Here is a 16,891-nt window from a genome sequence, read left to right as displayed (position 1 = left end):
AATTTAAACAATTTTAAGAATTTTCAGCTTCCCCTGAATTTGTCGTGGGTCAAATGTCTAAATTGACCGGACTATAAGTGTAACAAATAAACTTACATTCACATTTATTATATTAATAAGAATAAAAGAAAAATTAAAATGCAATATGTAAAGGAAAAGCTATACTTAGTTGAAATATTTTGATCTTTGCGCATTAAGACAATACAATTTTATTTGAGCTAGTTTGTTAAGAAATGATGGGTCAATTGTAACAGTTGGCGAAATCTAAAATTATCTAGAATTATTTAATATGGATACTGAGATAAATTAGAAGCTCTCATGAGGAAACAAATCTTTTATAATTTTGAAGCATTTACACGGTAGATGACTGACAATTTACATTTCAAATCATTAATTAATTATAATGAATTATTAAAATTATAATTACAATGGGTAATGAGCAATAAGTAATCAAAAATTTGCATTTTAAAATAAATATTTTTTTTATTATTAACTTTTCTGAGGGTATCATACCTTTGACCGGGGCATCTCATAAGAAAGAAGGTAAATACTGTATTATAAACTTAGTGTAAACGTTGAAAATAATCAAACTAATATTATAAATCCGAAAGTTTGTAAGGATGTGTGTGTGTTTGTTGCTCTTTCACGCAAAAATTACTGAACCGTTTGCAATGAAATTCGGTACGTAGAGAGCTGGACAACTGGAATAACACATAGGCAACTTTTTATCCCGATATTCTTATGGGATATAGACTTACGCGGGTGAAACCGCGCGTCGCAGTTAGTTTTGAAAAACTCAAAAAAATATATCTTCTTCAAATCAAGTTATAAATAACTCAAATTCATGAGCTTCGATGATTTTCATTGGTTTTCTTATGTCAAAGCAGGCGAATGAGCTGATGGGTCGCCTGATGGTTAGCGCTACCACCGCCCATGAACATTTTCAGAGGAGTAATGCCATTTGCAGAAGTTTTATGTGTCTGCAAATGAATTACCGACCTTAAAAGGTAAAGAATAAAGATTGACGAGAATAAAGGAAAGGATCCGAAAGGGTAAGGATAAGGGACGCGCGCTTTGATTAGCTTTGTTCTTCCTTTCCTACATATGAACGTCGTAAAATTTACATAAGGAAAATGAATTGTAAACTCATACGATCTATAAAAATTTACATTTTTTTTTTTATAAAAAAATAGTTTCTTTATATCGCTTTTGTTACCACACAAGTTATTTGATTTATTTTTAACGCAGATTTTAAGAGAAAATATATCGAAACATCTTGTGAAACATACATACGGTGAAATAAAAATGTGTCGTCATCAAATTTTACAAAACACAAAAAATATGATATCTCTATGACTATGACATTTACAGTCATTATTTTAGTTTTAATCTTAAATTCGTGTTCTAGAAAATTAAAATAATCTATACATCTATGGTCAGGCCATCATTCGTGAACGGATAGACCGATTTAAAAAATTCTTTCACAATTAGGAAACTGCAATTAAACTGAGTAACCATAGGCTATATATGTATCACGGGCGAAATCGGGGCGAACAGCTATTCCATAATAAAATTTAAGAAATTTTAATGATGCTCGAAAACACTTCGAATTAACAATATTTGACTTAGATTATAGACTTAGACATAGAATGTCTTGACTTTGATTTACTAAAGTGGCAAATGTGAGAAATCGTCAAATATGAGAGCTTTTTGTTTAATGCAAACCAGCGCAGGAAAAAATATATTTCACCAATCACCAAAGTGATAGAATTTTATTCTACGTCGTCACAACTCAAAATAAAACCCTCTTTAATATTAATAACTATATATTATTGATAATACAGGGTTTCATAAAATAATTGTTCTATCTATAAATAATTTATATACAACAATTAGCTCTCGATGGGAAAGCGGTTTCTTAAGAAAACCGGAACGTAACTCGAAGTGGTTGAATGTACGTAATTACAAACTTTTCGTATCATTTAAATTTCTTTGTATTATATGAAGTGATTTAAATACATAATAATTATACAGAAAAATAATAACATATAATTTTTTTAATTTTAATTCCAAATATCATAATTCTAAAACAAATGTTCTAAATATTTTATTAGCTTAAATTATTGTAAAATTTGCTTATTATAATATAATAAAAGTAAATAATTTACCTGCGCGTGCGCACCTCGAATCCCAAATGTCTCAATCAAAAATTTCTAAATAGAATAAAAGATTCACAAATAAAATAAAACTTATAAATCAATGTAAATAGCCCATAATATTATACGGTTACGTAAATACTTGCGCATTCGCATGTGGCTGTAAGATGACTAAAGAAAATATCTTTTCACACAGAAAATGTGTTCCTTCGAACGCAGTCGCAGGTTGGTTTACTGGTTGGCCCTCGAATACTTCGTGATAATGTTTGTAATTTTCAATATTTAAAAAAAAACATTGTTTTGTCAGATCCCAAAAAATCACATTAAACACACTTCACACTAATATTATAAATGTGAAAGTTTGTTTGTTTGAATGTTTGTCCAATCACACTCGAACTACTGAACGGATTTTGATGAAATTTGGTGTACAGACAAAGTGTGAGCTGATTTGGGTGATATGATACTTTTTATCCCGATTAAATGCCCCCTTTGGAACAGGAATGTTGATATCCGGGCGGAGCCGGGACGATCGTCTAGTACGCTAATAAAACAAACCAAACCAGGAAAATGATACTAAAAATCAAACAAAATGAAGCAAATTTAAAACCACAAAAAATTCGGCATCAATTCCTTTGGCATACATTAGATTATTATTTATTTTTGTTAATGTTTGTTAATGTAGGTACCTGATTTTAATCTGAGTAACAACCATTAGCTTGACTAGAACAGTTAAATGCGAATTAAATTGTTTATATATCATACTAGCTGCGCCCCGCGGTTTCACCCGCGTAATCGTATCCCGTAGTAATATCGGGATAAAAAGTGTGCCTATGTGTTATTCCAGTTGTCCTGCTCAATAGGTTCAATAGGTTTTGCGTGAAAGAGTAACAAACATACATACACATACATCCATCCTCACAAATTTTCGCATTTATAATACTAGTAGGAGAGAATAGGATAGGATTTTCATAATACTTAGTAAATTTTTATAATCCTAATGAGTTTTTAGGCTATCTAGAAAATTATTGTAATTTGACTAAAGACTAAACGATTTTTTTTTTATTTAAAGATCAAGAAAGGGTCGACCTGCAATAGAAAACACTTACATATAGATAAAGCAGGTGATAATTGATTTTGAGGCGCCGGTACTATAACATATGGAGACTTTAAACCTGGAAGTAGAGCATGCTTCGGCATGAATTGGTCCAGCTCGCACCGGGTACCACACCCACATAGGAGATGGCCGTGGAATAACAGCGTGCGAATTTGCTGCGTTTTGTTCGGTGGGGGGCGGAGTCAGATGTCCATATCCTTTTCCTTTCCAGTCCTTTCCTTTATATCCACCATCTGCAACGTAGACGACAAGGGACTCGCTTTATATGTAATATGAAAAATTTAATTTAAGAAATAAGTAAACAATATTGTTGAAAAGCAAATGGCCTCATGATCTAAATAGTTCATAAGGTGTAAAAGAGATCATTCATTTGTACCTAACGATTTCCAGTTTTATAAAGAAAAAAAGAGTACGTTTTAGTTATAATTTATAATAAAACCAAAAGGCACCAGGCGCAGGGAATTGGTTTGAATCATTATCATGATTGCGATCCGGCAAATCTTCTAATAAAAATCTTATATAATTATTTTTTTTTTTTCATTTGAATATCCCATAACCTTCTACCTATAAGTTCATATATATAAAAGAGTGGTCAAGATCTCACACGTGTATCTTAGCCATTTAATGTTTATGTAAATATTGCCTTATGTTTATGTAATAGTACCTTAAAACATATCTCAATTTTATTATGAGAACATAATCGAATTGCTGAATATTGAAATTAATTAACTCATATAATCACACATTATCAATTCAAATAAACTTCTTATAATGATTAATTAAATAAGCAAAAATTCATTGAATTAAGATTAATTACCCATAATTTAAATTAAGAGATAAGTAAGGACGTTCGTGGTGGTCATGAGAATCTATGGTCATTAAGGTGGCCAGAATAAACATTATACGAAAACTAAATTTGTTGTAAAAGTTCGTTTTACTTTGGTTTTAGATAACTTCAACCCCCAAGGTGATCACGCGAGCGAAGCTGCGGGCAACATGTAGATGAATATTTACAATTATTGTTTTGCAAAAATTGTATTATCCATACAAACTAACACTGACTTATTAATTACATAGAAGTTGCATAAAAAATTTTATAGCGATTTTTATGAGCAAACATGTCAATAACATACAATACAATGGTTATTGCAAACTTCGCGAGTGCTACATTATAATGTGAATATTAACAGAGTTACTTTGAAAAGAACTCACGGCTTATATTAAGTATCTTAATAATATATTAGACTAGCTGCGCCCCACGGTTTCACCCGCGTAAGTTCGTATCCCGTAGGAATATCGGGATAAAAAGTTATATGTTATTCCAGTTGTCCAGCTGTCTACGTTCTAAATTTCATGGCAATCGGATCAGTATTTTTTGTGTGAAAGAGTAACAAACACACACACATCCCTACAAACTTTCGCATTTATAATATTATAGTAGGATTATATCATACTACCTACACTAGTACCTACACTAGTAGTAAAATACTGTAATGGGTATAAAAAAATAGTGTTTATGACGTAGTAATCTAAATTGGTATTAAAACGAGAAAAATTGTATATTGTAAAGGAAACGTAAGCGAAAGGATGTCCTTTATATACACATACATTTCTACGCCTTAGCTTTCATTTAACGCACCTTTAGAGTTTAGTAATATATACTATTAAAAATTGGTAGGCGTCATAAATTTGACAACGAGTGATGAGTAGCGAAAATGAAGCTTAATAGCTTTTCAATACTATGTAAAAAATATTTACGAGTATGTACATATGATATAATAAAAGCATTAGAATATATAATATTATGGCTGCTACATTTTGTTCTAAAGATTATTGCAAAAAGTGATTTCATCTTGTTAGTCGTGTTTTATTAAAAATGTGTTGAAAATTGTTTGCCTTTTTATCATAATACTGAATTCTTCGTCATACATATTGTAGTGTATGTATTTAAAGAGTAACATACAATAAAAACTTATGACAATACTTTGAAGTATTTTTTTTTATTATTTAATATTATTAATGTGTAAAGCAACGTGTATGCAATAGTCAGAACGGATAAAAAAGAATTATAAAAGTCTGTTTCCGCCCGGGATCGAACCGGGGACCTTGTGCGTGTGAAGCACACGTGATAACCGCTACACTACGGAAACTTGGAGTTGACAGTTGAAATTATCAAATAGTTATCTTGAATCAACAAGCAGTCATATCAAATTTTATCGTTGATACAGATAACAAGATACCTACTTTACTTAATTGTTCATCTATATCTATAAAATTCTCGTGTCATAGTCACAACGTGTTAGTTACCATTATCCTCCGAAACGGCCGAACCGATTCTCATAAAATTATGTTTGCATATCCGACAAGTTTGAGAATCAGCGAAAGCGTTTGCCAGGTTGGCTGGTAAAGTAAAAAATGTCCCCGAGCTTCAAGACTGACGACATTGAAATAATCCTACCAATATTATAAATGCGAAAGTTTGTAAGGATGTGTGTGTGTTTGTTGCTCTTTCACGCAAAAACTGCTGAAGCGATTACAATGAAATTTGGTATGTAGACAGCTGGACAACTGGAATAACATACATGCAACTTTTTATCCCGATATTCCTACGGGATACGGACTTACGCGGGTGAAACCGCGGGGCGCAGCTAGTGTTTCATATTAGTTAAATGGAAAGATGGTTATTCAAGGTCTCAATAGATGGCTTTGAATGTCCCTTACACACATAATTCGGCAATAAAGCAACAGATAAAGTATTATGTTATCTGTGGTTATACTAACAAAACCGAAGAATAGAAGAAATTGTTTCACTGAAGAGTTATTGTTGTGATAGATCAGGCCACGTTACGGTACGGTGAATGACAAAGGACTTTCAATCCGGTCGTATTTTTCTTTTCAATAGTTTTTATATTATAATTACTATCTAATACAGTAAAAACAAATTCGATAGGACATAATTCTTTCTCGTTCATGAACCATTGAGTACTTTTATGTAAATTGGCCTATCATTTTGCGTTTTAATTACAATTTATGCAATTTTATTACTGCGTAAACTGCGAAACAAGGTCTTAATTCACGACGTAATAACAAAAGTTCACTTACACTAGAGTTCAGCTAGTTGAACTAGATAATTATACTAGTGATGTATAAGAACTGTCGATTGTTATATGTATATATATATAACATATATAACTTATTTTTTTAATATATATTAAATATATATTTTTATGTTTTGAAATATTTCATTGATGATTCACCTGACTGAGCAGATCCTAACATCTTATGGATAAGTGTTGTTTAATTATGGAACTTAGAACGGCTTTTGCAACAGTCGGTTATTTATATACTGATGTCCATTGCGTTCCGTATCAGAGATAGCTCCAGTATGATATGATATAACGAAAATATTACTTAGAACTTAGTGAACAAATAAAGATTTTTTTATTATTTTGTTTAGACTGATAGGCATTTCTATGTGGATTTTAACGTCTTAACATAACAATTTTCGCGCGCTCTTATATACAAAAAAGAACTCAAAAGATGCAGTGCAAAAGATTGCCGGTATCGATAAGACGCACAACACTAAATCGTGATCACCTCGCGAAACCGAAAGTGATGTGCCGTGGGAAACTAGGTACGGACGGTTTTGTTGAAGATGCCTTTTAACTTTATGGCACTTTAATGGTTTCGTTTTGAAATAATTAGGTTACTACCGTGGTTTGTTGTAACCTCAAATATTGTGCCCTTGTGTAGAGAATAGCTTTGTTTCAATAATCGTTAGTTATCTGTGGAGATAGGAGGCCCATTTCCGTTTCCACACCCGTCCCAGTCCATTCCTTCTTTCCAGTCGTTAATCCTTTCCTTTTCCCTTACCCCAAAAAAGCGGGCAGCGCATTCGCAGAGGTATTACCTTTGCGAATGTTCATGTTCATTTTAATGTTCATGGTGGTGACGCTTACCATGAGGCCAACCACCAGCTCAGTTGCCCGCTATGACATAAAAAAATCTACGTATCTTTTTTTTGCTTTATGTGCTCTGCTGTACTATGAATTTTTGTTAGGTCTGTGAGCTGGAGCTGGATCCCTTTGGACTGTGCCTTGTACCACAAGGGGCAGGGGAGAAGATGCAGATGTATTTAGCACCAGTTTTACTTACCGTTATCTGATTTGTATATATAAACTAGCTGCACCCGGCAAACGATGTTCTGCCTTGCTCTTATCATTTAGGTGTATGAAAAATAGATGTTGGCCGATTCTCAGACCTACCCGATATGCACAAAAAATTTCATCAAAATCGGTCAAGCCGTTTCGGAGGAGTATGACAACGAAAACTGTGACACGAGAATTTTATATATTAGATAACTATTTAATTGTTTTCACCATATTGTGAATAAAGTAGGTTCTGAATTCGATGTAATGAAAGGTTTTTTTTGGTTTTGTTAGTCGATCATTCCGTGGGTTTTCAAATTTGACGTGATCCTCTGTATTTGAGGAAATTGGTGCAATTTGATCCCATTTTACAACCCGGGGGACATCGCTGTCTTGTTTTGTTTTGTTGTTAATAATTATATTATATGAGTAGGCACTAGGGATCGAAATAGTGATCTAGTTTCAATAAATATCATATAATCCACTTTTTTAATTCATTACATATAATTTCCTCATTAAAGTCAGAATAAATACCAATGATATCTAATAAAAATGTTATATAAAAATTAAACATGTTAAAAGGGAGTGATCCGCAAAATATTTTAAATAAATAAAAAATAAAAAAAAATTATCATTCTAAGCAAATCGGACATAGAAATTTCGTAGCCGACTTCTTAGTGCTTTCAAATTATTTAATTTAACTTATTTTACATAATCATCGTACGTCATGCTTGTGAAATCTACACACAATACTTGAGAATTAAATCGGCGTAACTCTGTTCGTAACCTTCTGACCCCTACCAATCCATCAGATACATATCAAGTACTAGCGGCGCCCCGCAGTTTTACTCGCGTAAGTCCGTATCCCGTAGGAACGTATCGGGATAATAAGTTGCCTATATATTATTCTAGTTATCCAGCTATCTACGTACCAAATTTCATTGCAGACGGTTCAGTAGTTTTTGCGTGAAAGAGCAACAAATACACACACATCCTTATAAACTTTCGCATTTTTAATATTAAGTAGCATTTATCCAATACATTGTCCTTCGTAAAAATCTCTCCTCAACAATCGCGTACATGTAATAATAATATGATAAATATATCTATTGTGTAATAGCTCAAACTGGTAACCAGAATAGCTCTAAAAACGCCTATAACTAATCATAGGTGAACCCCTGAGGCTGGTCAAAGTTTAGGCTTTTTGCGAATGGGCGGTGTTCCCCACAAAATATTTTATTCTTTAGTAGAAACATGTTAGTGCCGTGAAGATGTGATACAAATAAATAATAAAATACCTTTTTATACTAAATTTGATACTAAAATAACCGTTTCAAACATTCGTTTTAATTCATATGCTGACATGACCATAAAGCTGGTAAATTCGAACGTAGTTTATATAGATTATTATTATCACATGGATCGCATGATTCTTTTATATTCATACAAAAATCATGCGATCCATACTACTTCCTGAATAGCAAGGTGAAGAGGGTTTGAAATAGAATATATCTTTCTGTAAAAAATACTTGTTATTGGTGTAACAATACCTTGCAACCATAAATAGCGCAAATTTTAAGACATACAATTATTTTTGAATTTTACCATGAGATGCATTTTTAATATTTGAGAAACGCACGGTCGATTGTTTTTTGTTCTTTATACTTTTCAAATATATTTTATTTAGTGGAGGGGTAAATGGTAAATACTTCTCAATGAGAGCAGACAAAAAATTTGCTTGTCATTATGTAATAAAATTACACTAAATGTAATATTTATTGTAATTTATCAGCGTTTACACCGTCCAGGTATCGGAAGCCTTAGAGCGGTTTACCTTATGTCAATCATGGAAGCCGGTTCAATCATAAAAGAGCCATTTTTCTTATAATATCATAGCGATCTAGTTTTATATTGAGTAACCCTTCACTTTTAAGTCCGTAGGGCAAATACGCATTGCTGAATCGTAAAATGTTCTAATATTATCAATTTAAAACGACTTACGTACTTTGTAATATTAATTTTATTTCGTAAATAAATAATTTTTTATGTGAATGTGTCCTTGAGAATTTGAAAGTCAGCAATTGTTATGAAATTATGTATTTATTCTCTATATCTTAATGTTTTATTATGTTTATGAATCGTTTCTACACAAATGAATGACTTAGAATCTAATAAAGGATGCTATTTTTAGTAATTAAATAAATTCTGACTTATAAGTGCGAATGTAAATCTGTCTGTCTGTTCTTCAAACCTAAGCCACTGAACGGATTTGGATGAAATTTTAGTATAAATGTAGTATATGCTAAATCCTACGTCAACGAAAACTATGCGGGATGGATATATTTTTCTTTGACGTGTGCAAAACTTTGGACGGAAAGTTATTAATGGGACTAAAATTAGACTAAAAATAGCAATGCATTTTTTTTATAAACAATTATTAATAAAGCGAATATATAACATATTCCGATTAGTGAAGGTGGTATCACGTTTATCGATAGACGTTTCTGAATCGAAGGAGGTTCTACTTCCATTATTATTATTTTTTTTTTTTTGTTTACTCGATAGCTCCATAAGTTTTCAATGATTAACTTGATACTTTATGTGTTTAATTGGGAATTCTTGTCATTTAGTCCCATTTATTTGGAGTGTAACCTCCTTGGGACAGTCGATGACCTTTTTGTAGAAGTAATTATTTAATTTTAAGAGTATAGGATTATGCAATTATGAACGACTTTCGCAAGATATAAGAGCGATGCACTAATGTTTTTAGCATTTAACTGTATTAATGTCATGGCTTCAGTGACATTTCTTAAAACGATTTGGTTAATCTTTGTTTGATATTTTTCGAAGAAGCAAGAGCTTAAATCATCGCCAAATAACGGTTTATGTGTCACCTAGTACATAACCAAAAAAAAAAACGATCGAATTATAAATCTCCTTTGTATTGGGAATGTCACTCGAAAAAAATAAAAATCATTCAAAGTTAGGTAATATTTTTTCAATCGACTTTAAAAAAGGAACAAGTATCAATTCGACGGTATTTTGTACTTGTCACCTCATGACTTTTAACAGGGTGAACCGATTTTAATGATTTTTTTTTTTTGTTTGTTTGAAAGTTAGTTGTTACCATGTGGTCACATTTGAATTTGGTGTAGTTCTGTTTTCTAGATCGGTTGGTAGATCTAGGTCTAAGTTGACGGCGATTTGGTGCTTGCTTAAAAATAATTATTGTAATTATATTAATTCACATTGAACGTAAAAAACAAGCAATTCTTAGAATCTTTTATTTTGAATGTCAAAAAAGTGGCCATAGCTCACCGCAACCTTAGATATTTTTTCATCACCGATCACAAGGCCTATAACATGGTGAACATAAGCTACCTTCATGGTTTATTACCATAGAGGTTACGTTAATTATGATTTGATAATTACGCTACGATGCATATAATTTTTTGCGGTAATTTAACACTTATTAATTATTTTATTGTTTATTTTACACGGCAGCGAATTGGGTATTGCTTTTTGTACCTAAACATAAATTGTATGTAGTTATAAAAATGGATAATTAATATCCAACTTCCTATTATTAATCGTCCTAATATTATAAATGCGAAAGTTTGTAAGGATGTGTGTGTTGCTCTTTCACGCAAAAACTACTGAACCGATTGCAATGAAATTTGGTACGTAAACAGCTGGACAAGTGGAATAACATATAGGTAGATATTTATCTCGATATTCCTACGGTATATGGACTTACCCGGGTGAAACCGCGGGGCGCAGCTAGTCTTTAATAGTTTTGATGATTAAGATACAAAAGGCAATTACTTTATAACATTAAATTGTATTAAAAATAAGGGTAGTAGAGTAAGAAAAAATGTTGCAATTCGTCTTTAACACTATTGTAAATAGAAGAGATTTACTTATATATTCACATCAAATAGATTTACTTATATATTAATATAATTTTCAAATTATTTATACTTAATGTATACAGCCTGAGAGTCGCCTTTGCTCTACTTTTTTAATTATAGCATTAAATGTATATTTATGACCAAGGTAATGTATTCATTGTTTGCTCATTGCCTTAAAATCAATTTAATATAAATTGATTTGATATGTATTTAACCTTTTCGTATACAATTAATAATTATACTCACAATATTTATAAATTTTGAAACTTTATGCTGCCCGAATCATTCAATCCTCATAAATTAATTTCATATTTAAAAATGATATTACATATATAAAAATCTATGAAAGAGACCATCGCGTCATTGCAACGGCTATGAAAGCCTGCTTGCCCCTGGCGCTTTTAGTATCTGTGGTAGCCCCATAGGTCCTAACTTGTAACCCCAGAGTGACCCAATCTGTCTCACGCAGTCTGTGACAACTGCGCGCTCAGAAAGCACGCGCGAAGTGCATTCGAAATTCGAAAGTGTTTTTTTTTCTTAATCTGGATACGAGGTGTTAAGGTGCGTAATGTTATTGTCAAATAATTTTAATTATTATGATACTTTTAACATTTAGTTTTGGTGCATCGTTTTGTGCCATTGAAATTAAATATATTATTTTTATTTTACATTTTATGACAAATTAATTGGAAGCTAAAACTTTAGTTAGATTCTATTATTTTTGTTAATTTTTAAGCATATATTACTTAACGTATTTTTTCGATGCTATATTATAAAAAAAATATTAATAAAAGAAATGTTTATATATTATCAGGGATATATATTATGCTAAAAGTATTTTTGTTGTATAAATATGACCTAGGGGCCAAAAGCTCGATTTAGGGGGCGTCAGTTCAACATAAACTGAGTGTAGCGCGTTGAAATCTTTAACTTCATGAATATGGGTGAATCACTGAGCTTACGATCGTCGTAAGCAAATAAACATTATTATTATTTTCTAATTATTTTAAGCGTCATGAAGAAATTAATGAAGGCAATGTTAGAAACTAGGTCGAATATATTTCATGACATTGTGCACCCTTGCACTTAAAACAATTCATTAATAAGGAGTTTCCGAAAATATCATTGGAAGCAGAATACATAAACATTTCTTTTGTCTTTTTATTCAGTTTTAGTTTTCTCTTCAACGATCATTTCGAATTTCTTAAAACATTATTTTCTAAAATGTTTCTTAAATTTACTAAAACACCTTCAGTTATTTTCTTTCCTTTTGTGTTGGACAGTCCAAATATCGACAAATTTATAAGCTCTATAATATCACACCATGGCTAATGGGAGCGGAGGGTCAATGAGAATATCTTTTCCAGAACAGACGAAGTTGCGTGTGTCAACTAGCTTGTACATGCAATGCGCGACACGTGCCGTAACTAACGCGATTACTGTTTAAATTGTAACGTTTATTACAATGCTGGTGTACGATCAATCTATCCCATCAACGAAATAACCATTAATGAAACTGTAATAGGTTGTATCATAATTTATTGCATTAATAGCAAGACAATTAAATTAGTTCTAGATGTCCAAAATATAGTACTTTTTTTAGTGTGGAAGTCAATGAATTGGGCGCGGGAAGGTACCCCACGGAAGATAGGCGCGTATTTATAACAAACAAACTTATTTGATTTTTGATAATGTGTGCTAAATTAGAATCAATTGTACATTAATTCTATACCAAATTTGTTAAAAATAATTTCTAGTTTTAGTGAAACATTAGTTCTTTCCTCTTAGTCCTGAAAAGACCATTTCCAAATCTATAGGGGTAAAAGTGAAATACAATGTTATGTATTGTAGTTCTTATTATATTACTAGCCGTTTGCTCCGGCTGCGCCCGAATTCAGTCAGTAAGTACAGCGTTCTAATGGTTAAAGAATTATTGAAATCGGTTTTGAACTTTCACAAATATACATACAAAAACATATTTTTTCTCTTTATAATATTAGTATAGAAGACAGGTACATATATAGGTACTTTTAAATTATCTAACAAATAAATTATAATTCGGAAAGTTGCAATATTTGTTTCACCTATATTATAAACAGGAAACAATTGTGGTTTTGTATGTAAGTGTATTTGTAATGTTTCACACAAAAACTAATGGACCAGAAATCCGCATATTCAATGAGAGACAGAGAGTATGTCTGTATTTATATCTATATACCACGAGCAAAACCGGGCGAACATCAAGTTAAATATAAAACAATACAGCAATCCATAATATCTAATAAGCTTCCAAGATTCAACATAAAGCTCTAGAATGTCGTAACTAAAGTGTACGAATGATAATAACACTTGTACGTCACGACAGACGACTCAGACCTTGGGAGGAACCTTTCGATTTTAATTCATCCCATTCACAAATATTCTATGCGAATTTTGTGTCTTTCACATTCAAACCAACGTTGACAAAACTATGAAATTATCTTACTTAGTCGCGTGTTAGAGTGTTGCTTTTTATACAAAGAAATGAAAGTTTTACAGATTATGTAATGTATATATTTAATGTAGCTAAAATAAAATAAAAAGCTAACTTACTAATATCAAAAGTTGAAGTGTAATTTTAATGATTGTTAGTTCTCATGTATATATAAAATGCCATATATTCTTCTTGCTTTCTATTATTAATAATTATTTTTAAACCGTATCCCCCTATTTATAGATTCAACACATTTAAAGCGTTCATATAACACATTTTAATAATTATGTGCTTTTCCCAAAAATACACTTATTTAAACTATTTTTTAAGTATTATAATAACATAAAACAGTAAAAATCTAAAATGCGGCACGGATTGTTTAAGAAATGGACACAACATCAGGCAATAAGTCCAATAAAACAAAATGCTCCGATCGGTCAGATGCCAATCAATGACATATAATAATATATTTTCAATCTCTTAGACGGTAATCCGCAATCTTCGCACTCATTGTCTAACTCTTGTACACAGTGTAATAAAGGTTATTCAAGACAGTGATAATCTGCTATTGTTCATTCATAAGCTTGCCGTCCATTGTTACAAATGGTTGACCCCGGGCGGGCCTTTCAAAATATCTTTGAAGATGTTAGCTAAGACAGAGTAATATGCTACGGTGGTTTAGATCGATAAAGTTGGGGAACTGTCTAGTTAGACAGGTAAGCATATACTGATGTTGCTACATGCAGTTTCGTATGTTTATTCGGCTGTTGTTAATTTGGTTAGGACAAAAACGTAGATTCTGATAGCCTTATTAAGATAATATTCTAGCATGGATCTGAAGACAGATGTGCTTGCTTTTAAAAACCAATAAGACGAGAAATTACTAATTATCGTGATTAATTGATTTATTAGACAATTATTCACAAATTTTACCAAAACATAATATTACATATATTGGTATGATACAATGATAGAATACAAATTACAAATCTTAACTAATCAGCTTATTTCAATGAGATAATAAATCAAAAAAAGCAAACGTTAATTCTGAGTGACAACAAAATAGACTTATGTGAAATATTCAGGCTTGGGATTGTGTAAAATCTGATTCATTAATTTCCTTAATGAATGGTGTTTCCATAGCGCATGCGTGCTGTGAATAGTACTTAGTACTTTAGTTTAGTTTCTCAATAATATCAGTTTATCACTCTTAGTAGGATAGCTTGATACAGCTATGATTCGATTTCTTTTGTCATATATATCTTTAGGTAAGTTACAGACGGAGATTATGATTATGATTTTAGAGCTTCTGTTTCAATAAGTCATCGTTATGTTTAACGACAAATAATTTGTAAGTAAATAACAAAAAATTGTACTTCTTTGTTAATATATTTGTGACCATAATTGGTATTGTTTGGTTGAACTTAAACTGTATCCAAACTGAATTAATTCGAAAATTATACTTAACTTCATATTATGTAAATACATTTTATTATTATTATAGCCAACATATTGAAGATCAAATGCACACATTTGCAAAATAGATAGAATTCCAACCAAGGATCATCATTTCAACAAAATACAAACCAGATTAAAGATTTTGTATATTTAATGAAATCACTTGAATAAAATCACTTGAAATACAGTCAAACAAATGACAATAAGAAAGGACTAGATTAGAATCTAGACTAGAGTCTAGACACTAGATCCATTGGTATATCATAAGTGATTCTAGAACTGCGTGCAATAAAAATATAAAACAGATGTCGGTCAAATTCGATTGCGTGAGCGCAAGCTTACGTAACCGTTACCAATTGTCGGTTATTGTCGTCCCATCATTCAGATTTGCGATATTGAAATCTGATGCTGCTTGCTATCTTATTTATTTAGATTTTTTAAATTTTGTTGCAGAAAGTTTGAATTAAAGATTTGAAAGAAAGAATAAAATGTTTAGAATATATTTTATATGTTAAGAATATATTTTATAGATATATTTTAATATTGCTGTTTGTTTGTAGTGTTATTTGTTAGATATTAAATTAAATAATCTCGCCATCTATCAATGTTAGGATGCATCGTTGTCTAAATTACAACAAAATTCATCTATTTCGGCTGGTTGATCGCTAAAGTAAGCTATAAGTTGTCAAATTTAGAAATTCACCATTTTATAGTTTATATCGTAAAAGATATTGTACAGATAGGATATTGTGTATTGGAAAAGCAGTGGCAGAATTTGAGACGCTTAAAAATTTTATAGCATTTAATATTTTTAAGCGTCTTGACACCATGTTACAAAAAGAATCATTATTAATTGCCATAATAATTTGCATTCTTTGTTTCATAATATTTCATGAATTATACACGTCACTTAATAGTTTTAATTATAAACTTAATATATGTTTTTTATTAATAAAATAAATTATTAATAATAAGAACATGAAGGTTCAATAAATAAAACTACTTGGAAAAATGTTATGTTGTTCGGACTGAATAATACCATATATGGTTCCGCAATTATCGTAATTCTATAGTAAATCTGTAGTTTTTTACAATTACAAAATTATTTCCGTTTTTTTATCGATTGCACAAAAATGCATTAGGAGGGCTAGGGTTGTCAATACACAGGAAAACGGAGTCATCCAATTAAATAATGTTTGACGTTTTTAAAAAATGATTTAACACGACACGTTTATAAGATTTACGGAAGTAGTAATATCGAAACATTTATTTTATTTTATACATTCTTGTTGGGTGGTGTTGATATTTAACGAGTTTTATCCTGGTTTATATAATATTATGTAATTACAGTTGTTTTTTTGTCATTCTTGTGTATTTATAGACATTGATATACTTTTAATTAATTCTGCTCGATTATTTGAATTAAGGTACTTTCAGTAAATCACCCCATCATCGATTATGTCATAATTCTAAAAACTAGATAATAATTAGTACGAATGTAACTTCGGTGTACGTAGAACATTTTGTTACTATTTTATATTTTACTTGAGTGATTGGTACGGATTAAATTCTATGAAATAGTATATATAGAACAAAAAAAAAATAGTTTTAACATATTTTGAACGCGATTT

General features: G+C 30.9%; 2 protein-coding genes and 1 non-coding gene across 4 annotated transcripts in view; 1 reads left to right on the top strand and 2 right to left on the bottom strand.

Annotated features, from left to right (window-relative positions):
- The window catches only part of LOC119836288 (clavesin-2-like), a 17,173-nt gene extending 14,846 nt beyond the window's left edge, over nucleotides 1-2,327 (bottom strand). For both annotated transcript variants that reach the window (XM_038361581.1, XM_038361580.1), the window contains exon 1: nucleotides 2,169-2,327. The gene's annotated coding sequence lies outside the window, so the exon portion shown is untranslated. The remainder of the gene's footprint in view (nucleotides 1-2,168) is intronic.
- A 3,020-nt stretch (nucleotides 2,328-5,347) lies between these two features.
- Trnav-cac lies at nucleotides 5,348-5,420 on the bottom strand. The gene has a single exon. It is a non-coding gene; the product is annotated as a tRNA-Val (tRNA).
- A 6,337-nt stretch (nucleotides 5,421-11,757) lies between these two features.
- The window catches only part of LOC119836150 (glucose dehydrogenase [FAD, quinone]), a 30,811-nt gene continuing 25,677 nt past the window's right edge, over nucleotides 11,758-16,891 (top strand). Inside the window, exon 1 of the mRNA XM_038361403.1 lies at nucleotides 11,758-11,890. The gene's annotated coding sequence lies outside the window, so the exon portion shown is untranslated. The remainder of the gene's footprint in view (nucleotides 11,891-16,891) is intronic.

This window comes from Zerene cesonia, chromosome 23 (assembly GCF_012273895.1).
Source record: "Zerene cesonia ecotype Mississippi chromosome 23, Zerene_cesonia_1.1, whole genome shotgun sequence".
NCBI lineage: Eukaryota > Metazoa > Arthropoda > Insecta > Lepidoptera > Pieridae > Zerene > Zerene cesonia.
This window is presented reverse-complemented; position numbering and strand designations above follow the sequence as displayed.